The sequence below is a fragment of the Engystomops pustulosus genome, chromosome 3, assembly GCF_040894005.1.
Source record: "Engystomops pustulosus chromosome 3, aEngPut4.maternal, whole genome shotgun sequence".
Classification (NCBI taxonomy): Eukaryota; Metazoa; Chordata; class Amphibia; order Anura; family Leptodactylidae; genus Engystomops; species Engystomops pustulosus.
In genome coordinates this window covers 114,579,263-114,591,152 of record NC_092413.1, presented here as the reverse complement: position 1 = coordinate 114,591,152, position 11,890 = coordinate 114,579,263, and the positions used below count along the sequence as shown (strand labels likewise).

Sequence of the window (11,890 nt, the reverse complement as noted above, 5' to 3'; positions counted from 1 at the left end):
CAAGCACCTGTCTCTAGGCTACTCCCCAAACAGCACTTCTAAGAACCTTTCGGATAAGATCAAGTGTAGTAGCGTTCTTATAAGTTTGGGATATGGCGGGTGAGGGGAATGTAAACATCTGCGCAAGAAGCGCTGAAATAATATCCGTAAATGAAACAAGTTTTCCAGTATATTTTGTGGCTTACACAGCAGGGTGGCGACAAAGTTAACAAGTTTGATGTGGAATGCCCTGCAATAGCTCTTGGGCGGTGTGCCTTTTATCACCTAGGCTCAGCAGTTTGAGCACCGCCTGCTGTCGCTTAGCAACGGCACTGCTGCTGTGCCTAGAGCTACCGACTGATGGCGCCATGCCCACGGATGGTAATTCGGAGGAGGAGGAGGTGGAGGAGGGGTGGGAGGATTTGGAGGTATAGTAGGCCTTTGAGACCTGGACCGAGGTAGGCCCCGCAATCCTCTGCGTCGGCAGTATATGACCAGCCCCAGGGTCAGACTCGGTCCCAGCCTGCACCAAGTTAAGTGTAGTAGCGTTCTTATAAGTTTGGGATATGGCGGGTGAGGGGAATGTAAACAGATGCGCAAGAAGCGCATGATGCGCATGGAGCTGGCGCTCCGCTGCTAGGCGAGCTTTCGCCAATCCAAGCCCCTGTCTCTAGGCTACTCCCCAAACAGCACTTCTAAGAACCTTTTGTATAAGATCAAGTGTAGTAGCGTTCTTATAAGTTTAGGATATGGCGGGTGAGGGGAATGTAAACAGATGCGCAAGAAGCGCATGATGCGCATGGAGCTGGCGCTCCGCTGCTAGGCGAGCTTTCGCCAATCCAAGCCCCTGTCTCTAGGCTACTCCCCAAACAGCACTTCTAAGAACCTTTTGTATAAGATCAAGTGTAGTAGCGTTCTTATAAGTTTAGGATATGGCGGGTGAGGGGAATGTAAACAGATGCGCAAGAAGCGCTGAAATAATATCCGTAAATGGTAAAAGTTTGCCAGTGTATTTTGTGGATAACACAGCAGGGTGGCGACAAAGTTAACAACTTTGATGTGGAATCCATGAAAACAACCCAAATTTCGGCCTGACAAACCTCGTTTGATAAAGGGACGATGTATGGAGGCAGCTATATGGACGACTTTTGGAGGTAGCAATGGAGACAACGTGTGGAGGCTGCTATGGAGACAATTCAATTTGGATAGTGCCTGTATGTGGCAGTCCAAAAAATTTTTCAAACCAGAGGAGCAGGTAGGTGGCCCTCCAGAAAAATGGAATAGATTGAGTGCCTGTATGTGGCAGTCCAAAAAAGTTTTTAAACCAGAGGAGCAGGTAGGTGGCCCTCCAGAAAAATGGAATAGATTGAGTGCCTGTATGTGGCAGTCCAAAAAATTTTTCAAACCAGAGGAGCAGGTAGGTGGCCCTCCAGAAAAATGGAATAGATTGAGTGCCTGTATGTGGCAGTCCCAAAAATTGTTTAAAACAGAGGACCGGAAAGGTGGCCCTCCAGAAAAATTGAATAGATTGAGTACCTGTATGTGGCACTCCCAAAAATTGTTTAAAACAGAGGACCGTGTCGGTGGCCCTCCAGAAAAATTAAATGCATAAAGTACTATACCTAGAGCCAGTGGGCCCTGTCAAAAAACAGCCAGTTTCCTCTGCTTTACTGTAGAAAGAGGAGGAGAAGGAGGAAAATGAGGAGGAGGAGGAGTGGATAAATTATTCAGGTTGAGCTTCCTTCACCTGCTGGAGATTTGAAATTAGGAGAAATCCATGCTTTATTCATCTTGATAAGCGTCAGCCTGTCAGCGCTGTCAGTCGACAGGCGTGTACGCTTATCGGTGATGATGCCACCAGCTGCACTGAAAACCCGCTCTGACAAGACGCTAGCGGCAGGGCAGGCAAGAACCTCCAAGGCGTAGAGCGCCAGTTCGTGCCACATGTCCAGCTTTGAAACCCAGTAGTTGTAGGGAGCTGTGTGATCATTTAGGACGATGGTATGGTCAGCTACGTACTCCCTCACCATCTTTCTGTAAAGATCAGCCCTACTCTGCCGAGACTGGGGACAGGTGGCAGTGTCTTGCTGGGGTGACATAAAGCTGGCAAAAGCCTTGTAAAGCGTACCCTTGCCAGTGCTGGACAAGCTGCCTGCTCGCCTACTCTCCCTCGCTACTTGTCCCGCAGAACTACGCACTCTGCCGCTAGCGCTGTCAGAAGGGAAATACTGTTTCAGCTTGTGCACCAGGGCCTGCTGGTATTCATGCATTCTCACACTCCTTTCCTCTCCAGGGATGAGAGTGGAAAGATTTTGATTGTACCGTGGGTCCAGGAGAGTGAACACCCAGTAATCGGTGCTGGAATAAATTCTTTGAACGCGAGGGTCACGGGATAGGCAGCCTAGCATGAAATCTGCCATATGCGCCAGAGTACCAACGCGTAAGAATTCACTCCCCTCACTGGCCTGACTGTCCATTTCCTCCTCCTCCAACTCCTCCAACTCCTCTTCTTCTGCCCATACACGCTCAACAGTGTAGGACTCAACAATGGTCCCCTCTTGTGTCTCGCCAACATTCTCCTCCTCTTCCTCCTCATCCTCCTCCACCTCCACCTCCTCCGATATGCGCTGAGAAACAGACCTAAGGGTGCTTTGGCTATCAACAAGGGAATCTTCTTCCCCTGTCTCTTGTGAGGAGCGCAAAGCTTCCGACTTCATGCTGACCAGAGAGTTTTTCAACAGGCCAAGCAGCGGGATGGTGAGGCTGATGATGGCGGCATCGCCACTGACCATCTGTGTTGACTCCTCAAAGTTACTCAGCACCTGACAGATATCAGACATCCACGTCCACTCCTCATTGTAGACTTGAGGAAGCTGACTGACCTGACTACCAGTTCTGGTGGAAGTTGACATCTGGCAGTCTACAATCGCTCGGCGCTGCTGGTAAACTCTGGATAACATGGTCAGTGTTGAATTCCACCTCGTGGGCACGTCGCACAACAGTCGGTGAGCGGGCAGTTGGAGGCGGCGCTGCGCTGCCCTGAGAGTGGCAGCATCTGTGCTGGACTTCCTGAAATGCGCACAGATGCGGCGCACCTTCGTGAGCAAATCAGACAGATTGGGGTATGTCTTGAGGAAACGCTGAACTATCAGATTTAACACATGGGCCAGGCATGGCACATGTGTCAGTCTGCCGAGTTGCAGAGCCGCCACCAGGTTACGGCCGTTGTCACACACAACCATGCCTGGCTTCAGGTTCAGCGGTGCCAGCCACAGATCAGTCTGCGCCGTGATGCCCTGTAATAGTTCTTGGGCGGTGTGCCTTTTATCGCCTAGGCTCAGCAGTTTGAGCACCGCCTGCTGTCGCTTAGCGACGGCACTGCTGCTGTGCCTAGAGCTACCGACTGATGGCGCCATGCCCACGGATGGTCGTTCGGAGGAGGAGGTGGAGGAGGGGTGGGAGGAGGAGGAGGCATAGTAGGCCTCAAACACCTGGACCGAGGTAGGCCCCGCAATCCTCGGCGTCGGCAGTATATGACCAGCCGCAGGGTCACACTCGGTCCCAGCCTCCACCAGTTAACCCAATGTGCCGTCAGAGATATATAGTGTCCCTGCCCGGCAGCACTCGTCCACGTGTCCGTGGTCAGGTGGACCTTGTCAGAAACGGCGTTGGTCAGGGCACGGATTATGTTGTCTGACACGTGCTGGTGCAGGGCTGGGACGGCACATCGGGAAAAGTAGTGGCGGCTGGGGACCGAATACCGAGGGGCGGCCGCCGCCATGAGGCTGCGAAAGGCCTCGGTCTCTACTAGCCTATAGGGCAGCATCTCCAGGCTTAGCAATCTGGAGATGTGCACATTAAGGGCTTGGGCGTGCGGGTGGGTTGCACTATATTTGCGTTTCCGCTCCAGCGTCTGGGGTATGGAGAGCTGAACGCTGGTGGATGCTGTGGAGGATCGTGGAGGTGACGATGGGGTTTTTGAGGCAGGGTCCTGGGCAGGGGGCTGACTATCAGCTGACACAGGGGAAGGAGCAGTGGTGTGCACGGCCGGAGGTGAACGCGCTTGTTGCCACTGAGTGGGGTGTTTAGCATTCATATGCCTGCGCATACTGGTGGTAGTTAAGCTAGTAGTGGTGGAACCCCTGCTGATCCTGGTTTGGCAAATGTGGCACACCACAGTCCGTCGGTCATCCGGTGTTTCCTTAAAGAACCTCCAGACTTCTGAAAATCTAGCCCTCGCCGCAGGAGCCCTCGCCACGGGAGCTTCACTAGTTGACACATTTGGCGCTGATGCACCAGCTCTGGCCCTGCCTCTCCGTCTGGCCCCACCACTGCCTCTTCCAACCTGTTCTGGTCGAGGACTCTCCTCCGTCTCAGAAGCACTGTGTTCACCCGGCCTCTCAACCCAGCTTGGGTCTGTCACCTCATCATCCTCCGATCCCTCAGTCTGCTCCCCCATCGGACTTCCTGCCCTGACAACAACTTCCCCACTGTCTGACAACCGTGTCTCCTCATCGTCGGACACCTCTTTAAACACTTCTTCCACTACGTGAATAATGTCATCATCACCCACAGACTGCGACTGGTGGAAAACCTGGGCATCGGAAAATAGCTCAGCAGCAGCAGGACAAGTGGTTTGTGACTGTGGGAAGGGTCCAGAAAACAGTTCCTCAGAGTATGCCGGTTCAAATGGCAAATTTTGCTGGGAGGGGGCAGACTGGGGGGGAGGAGGCTGAGGTGCAGGAGCTGGAGGAGTGCCGATTTCGGTGACATGGGTGGACTGCGTGGAAGACTGACTGGTGGACAAATTGCTCGAAGCATTGTCGGCAATCCACGACATCACCTGTTCGCACTGTTCTGGCCTCAACAGTGCTCTACCACGATTCCCAGTAACTTCAGACATGAACCTAGGGAGTGTAGCTCTGCGGCGTTCCCCTGCTCCCTCATAAGCAGGTGGTGTCTCACCCCGCCCAGGACCACGGCCTCTGACCCCTGCAGTAGTTGGACGCCCACGTCCCCGCCCTCGTCCTCTACCCCTAGCCCTCGGGTTAAACATTTTGAAAATGAGAGTTATAACTTGTATTTTTTTTTTAACTTTTTTTTTTTTTTTGTTTTTTTTTTGTGTTTTTTAGTTTTTAAAACCAAACGATGCTATCCTATTGCTATGGCTATTTTCTAGCCAAGTATTACAGCACACTACTATGCCAGATGAGATGACGCTGAGTTATGAAAAAAATAAACGTAAAATAAAAAGAAACTGGCAGACTGTGCCTAATTGAAATACAACCCCGGGCCCTAATAAATTTTCCCACTTCGGTCTTTGCGATGGATATGTGCGTCACTAAAACACAGTGGTCGCAAGTCTGACTCCAAATCTCTCTTAATTTGATAGTAGATGCACTGCAGCAAGTACAGCCACCAGCAGATCAACCAGAAATCAAATATATATAACGCTACTGTAGGCGTAAGTAAGCCGTTTGTATTCTCCTATGGCTATTTTCTAGCCAAGTATTACAGCACACTACTATGCCAGATGAGATGACGCTGAGTTATGAAAAAAATAAACGTAAAATAAAAAGAAACTGGCAGACTGTGCCTAATTGAAATACAACCCCGGGCCCTAATAAATTTTCCCACTTCGGTCTTTGCGATGGATATGTGCGTCACTAAAACACAGTGGTCGCAAGTCTGACTCCAAATCTCTCTTAATTTGATAGTAGATGCACTGCAGCAAGTACAGCCACCAGCAGATCAACCAGAAATCAAATATATATAACGCTACTGTAGGCGTAAGTAAGCCGTTTGTATTCTCCTATGGCTATTTTCTAGCCAAGTATTACAGCACACTACTATGCCAGATGAGATGACGCTGAGTTATGAAAAAAATAAACGTAAAATAAAAAGAAACTGGCAGACTGTGCCTAATTGAAATACAACCCCGGGCCCTAATAAATTTTCCCACTTCGGTCTTTGCGATGGATATGTGCGTCACTAAAACACAGTGGTCGCAAGTCTGACTCCAAATTGCTCCCAATTTGATAGTAGATGCACTGCAGCAAGTACAGCCACCAGCAGATCAACCAGAAATCAAATATATATAACGCTACTGTAGGCGTAAGTAAGACGTTTGTATTCTCCTATGGCTATTTTCTAGCCAAGTATTACAGCACACTACTATGCCAGATGAGATGACGCTGAGTTATGAAAAAAATAAACGTAAAATAAAAAGAAACTGGCAGACTGTGCCTAATTCTACTCAAACCCCTAATAAATTTTCCCACTTTGGTGTTTGAGGTGGATATGTGTGTCACTAAGAGCTAAACACAACGGTAGCAAGTCCCCCTGCTAATTCCTCACAATATGGTACTAGCTGCAAATAAAAAAAATATATATATATAACGTTATTGTAGCCCTAAGAAGGGCTGTTGGGTTCTTTTAGAATCACTCCTGCCTAACAGTAAGCTAATAGAACACCCTAACGCTTTCCCTGAGCAGCAGCAGCTCTCTCCCTAGCGGCATCCAGACACAGAATGATCCGAGCAGCGCGGGCAGCGGCTAGTCTATCCCAGGGTCACCTGATCTGGCCAGCCAACCACTGCTATCTACGTGTAAGGGTACCACGTCATGCTGGGTGGAGTGCAGAGTCTCCTGGCTTGTGATTGGCTCTGTTTCTGGCCGCCAAAAAGCAAAACGGCGGGAGCTGCCATTTTCTCGAGCGGGCGAAATACTCGTCCGAGCAACGAGCAGTTACGAGTACGCTAATGCTCGATCGAGCATCAAGCTCGGACGAGTATGTTCGCTCATCTCTATTTATTTGTGATTTTTATAATCTGGTTCCCACAATGTTTTTTTACAAAATTGTGTATCTTTGGATTATTGGTGTAAACCTTAGTCTTTCTATCTTCTTATTACTATGTATGTTTCAAATACCATTATTTGAGAGATATATAGATAAAAATTAGAAGAACATATACTGATGTTCATTTAAGAGTTAATAGAAAATTAAAGTCAATGGTGGTAATTTATCATTTGGTTGGCTTCTTGCAGCAGCTATAGGGGTTGTTTATCATACCCTGGTGCTCATTCAACAGCAACGCCCCACGGCGGCCCACTCCTACTGGCCACGTCCCCCTGGCATTGGGGTGGAGGAATGGGAGAAAAATTTTCAAGCGCTAGCAATATGCTAGCATTTGCAATTATTTCATGGCATCTACACCACTGCCATGGCACAGAAGCCCTGATAAATGCCCCCCTATGTCTGTTTTTGGAGTTCCAGAGCCTGTCAGATTTATTAAAGTGGGTTTTGGCTCTTGATCTGTTGGCAGTGTTCTTCTGCTGTGGGGGTTGTTTGCAACAGTCGCATAAAAAGTTGCAAAATACTATCAAAAGTCACAGCACATAGACCAGGGTGGGAAGTGGCTTCAGTTTGTGCTAAACCTTGAAAAGTATTGTGAAGTCTAGGCAAATAATACATTTGTTGGAAAGTGATTTTGCATTGACCTAAGTTCATCTTGGGCAATGGAAAGTCACAAGACTGCATTTGCACCAATACAAAACACATACACAAAGAAACCAATGATACATCCCCTTGTTGACTTTTTTGTAATAAGAATGATTTTTCCAAAAATACAACAGTAAATGAAATTCTTCATATTAGTATAGTAGATTATTTCATGTAGAAATGTTTGTTCAAAAACTTCTGGGATTAATTTAAGAAATTGACTTTTAAATGTATTTTTTTTTTATCTTTCATTAAATAAACTTCCTTAAAGCGGAATTCCAGGAATCAGCATAATTCATATACAAATGCATCCTTAAAATATAAGCTAATGTGTAATTAGTTATTATTACTGGCCCTTTAATAAGTCCATTAATTTCCTCCGTGTGGTCCATGGCAGAGCATACACAGGAGAGAAGATGGCTGCTGGTCACATGTCCGAATCACATGTGCTGCACCTACCTGGGCAGGTCATGTGATCACCACTATGTTTGGCTGTAGTCGGTTGGTTGAAGTGCATCCAGTATGGCCAGTGTTGTGGTGATGGCAGTTACAAATCATTACTATGGTAACAGAGCAAGAAAACCTGTTACATCATCACTGGGAGCAGATCATAAAAGGGAGGAGGAGTTACTGAGAACTAAAGGATCTTGGGACTTGTAGCTTCCAATGGTGGCCATCTTGGTGATAACTCCGCATACTTCAGAGAGGCCATAAAATTTTGTGAATCATAAAATCAGACTATTTAAGCTCCATTTTTTGACTAATGACATTAAGTTTTGTTACATTCATTTATTTATATCACCATGAGTTTTTGTATCAGAGGTTCATATTCCCGGAATACCCCTTTATTAATTGTGTGTAGCCATGTAATACTGCATTGTGATTATTGATGATTGACTGTGTAACAATGCAAAAGAGGGCTAAAATTTAAATATATCACTTACAGTAATCAGACCAAACAAATAGCAGTATATATAAAAGTTTACATTTTACTTTGAATTTAAATTTAAACAAATGAAACACATATCATGGAATAAAATAAGGAAAAGTCCAAACGTAAGCAATGGAAGTGGTACCTTGAAGCTAACATACAATGATGAAGAACTGACAGGGGACCTTTAAAACTAACAGTATGCATGGTACACAAACACCAATGCCTAATCTCCAGCACAGGTATACATGGGAATCTTTAACAGCTTAAAAGGTACATCATTCAAGTAGCTCTTATACCTACCATTCAGTTGCAACAGATGTCTACCCTTATTTTCTCTTGAATTTTTTCACCTGCCGCATACCAATAGCCATTTTTTCCCATTTATCAAGATATATTAGATATTGTTTTCTGCAAGATAAATTCTATTCCTTAGAGGCGCCATTAAGTATTACATGTCATGTACTGGGAAGCTGTAACAAAATTCAAATTCACCTAAATTGGCAGAGAAAAACACAGTTATACCCTTTTCTTAGGGGCTTTGTTTATGTAAACATATAGCATTGCTCAAATTGTACAGAAAAACAAAAGGAAAGTCCACTCACCCAATTTCTTTGTAGGTCTTGATTATATCCACATGTTATTGCACGGAGGAGAGAGGGGAGAAATTGAGAAGTTCACTGCATGGGACACAGCAATATATGAAAAAAATCCAGGCATCCTCCAGCAAACTCAGGATTAAAATTTCATCTTTTTATTCCGTCATATTGAAAATGGCATACATGCGATATACTCAGGTTGACCTATTTGAGGCTCCTATATGCGTCTTTTAGTCACGGTCTGATGACCTTCAGTATAAAACAAACTTATAAAACCCCATTTTTAAGGGGATATACATCACATGCTATAGATATATAGATATAGAGCTTATAAAATAGAAACCTTAAAAACAGACAATCATTGCTGTACAATACCGATAAAAATAAGGAAGATATACATGATAATGGGGTTGTAACTTTCTCAACAGCATTTAGGGGGTCATTTATCTTTATTTTTCTTACACTTTTTTGGTCTTTTTTGAGACATTTTTTGGCACATTTTCAATTATTGCGCCTTTTTGGGGACATTTTGAAATGTTCGCCAGACATTTGTCTTTCCTCAGTAAGACACATTTATCTTCTATTCCAGATGTGCTAAATGTCACAAATGACATTTATCATTTCAAAGTGTCTAAAATTTGCAACATTTTGTGGCGCAAAAAACTGCAGACTAAACCATACTCATGGAAAACTTCATAATGAAAAAAATGACTTGAGACATTTGTGCGACATTTTTGCGACATTTGTAACAAATGTCTCACAAAATGTTCTTAAAAAAAATCTAACACAAGGAAAAAGTGAGATAGATCAATTACCAAAGAAAGACAGGCAAAAACTAGCCAAAACGAACAGAGATAAGATAAATTACCCCCATAGTTTTCTATCAGGGTGCGAACATCATAAATAAATTTTCACCAATCTTTTATTCAGATAATAAGCTACCTTCAATAATTTTGAAGGATGGATGTAGATTTGTATCCAGGAGGGCAAAAACAGTGGGAAATATAGTATCGCCTTCTATGCATGAATCCACACCACACACAGATTCTCTCAATTGGCTAAAAATACATTATTGAATGTATGCCATTTTTAATATGATGGAATAAAAAGATGAAATTTTAATCCTGAGTTTCGAGTGCTGGAGGATGCCTGAATTTTCTAATACATTGCTCAAATTGTCCCACACCACATGCACTTGTATATTTTAAAAGTAGCGTGACAGATGCATGGCATGTTTGTAGAAACTAGAGCAATATATTTATAAATGTTGACAGACTTGTCTGTAAAAGAAGATTTTCACCTTGACAGATGGGAAATAGCACTTGTGCTAGTTTTACTACAATAGTTATTACAAGTAATATTTTTCAGAGATCCATTTTTTTCAAATGTTTCGCAACTATTTAATAGGTTTTACGAAGTATTTGAACTAGGTGATTAAGAGTACATTCACATGGCAGTATTCTGTGAGGTTTTATTAACCAGTTTTTTGTACCATAATTGGTACCCACTGAGAGAATGAGTATAACTGAAAGATTTGGACATCGTTTGAATCTTCTCTTGGTTTCTCTTGGAATAACTGATGCTAAATACTTACCATGATACAACCATGTGAACATATCCTAATGAAGTATCGATATATATGGCCCATTGGGGGATTTAACATAAATTTGAATGATCTTATGCGTGTGTTTTTGCCACAAATAAGTTGCATGTCTGGTGCTAAAATACGCTCATCAGATCCTTCAGAGTTCTGATAAATCCCCCTATATTCTTCTAAATAGATATGCAAACATTATTTATCATGTTCTACCTAATGTTATGGAACATTTAGAACTGAAAATGTACTGAATTGATTGAATTGATTGTGAGCAAGATAATGGATTCAAATTAATGATTATTGCTTTACCTTAATGTTGAAAGGTGGCCAGTAATGATCATTTTGCATTTTCCTAATTGTATTAAAAAGGCTTATTGGTTCTCTTCTATGGAAAGCATAAAGTTAGCTGAAATCATATATTTTTTAAGTAATAAGAAGAAGAATAAATGTACAAATTAAATAAGCTTACATAAAAGAAATCTATTTTACCTAGGCTCAAAAAGGTTTGACGTACCTTGGTATAACGCTTGCTCCCACAATTTAGCAGTGAGGGAAAATTTTCTAAGCCTTTTGACCAAGGTTAAGTACACTATTAAGAGTGCATCAAAACACCTTTGTTACGTATTATAATATATGTATTTAGATGTATCCCATATAGCCCCTTTAGGGATCATATAAAGAAGTTATAAAACTGTCTGTTTGATTACCTTTGGTTACATAAACCTAGGGAGAAAGGAGGAGCAGAATTCCCAAACTTGTGTTTACATCGTATAAAGCTACTCTATAAGAGCCTGTTAAGTGCTGCTGGACAAATACAATGTTTGAGAATTGGATCTTTATTGAGTCATCCTACACCATAAATTTTGGAATTAAAGATTAATTATAAATGCCATAATTGGTAACAGGAAATATAAAACATCTTGACTAGAGATGAGCGAACATGCTCGTCCGAGCTTGATGCTCGGTCGAGCATTAGGGTACTCGAAACTGCTCGTTGCTCGGACGAATACTTCGCCCGCTCGAGAAAATGGCAGCTCCCGCCGTTTTGCTTTTTGGCGGCCAGAAACAGAGCCAATCACAAGCCAGGAGACTCTGCACTCCACCCAGCATGACGTGGTACCCTTACACGTCGATAGCAGTGGTTGGCTGGCCAGATCAGGTGACCCTGGGATAGACTAGCCGCTGCCCGCGCTGCTCGGATCATTCTGTGTCTGGATGCCGCTAGGGAGAGAGCTGCTGCTGGTCAGGGAAAGCGTTAGGGTGTTCTATTAGCTTACTGTTAG

At 44.0% G+C, this 11,890-nt stretch overlaps 1 protein-coding gene across 2 annotated transcripts in view; it reads left to right on the top strand.

Annotated features, from left to right (window-relative positions):
* Nucleotides 1–11,890, top strand: part of GRIK2 (glutamate ionotropic receptor kainate type subunit 2) — a 437,454-nt gene that overhangs the window by 237,148 nt on the left and 188,416 nt on the right. The window lies entirely within an intron of this gene.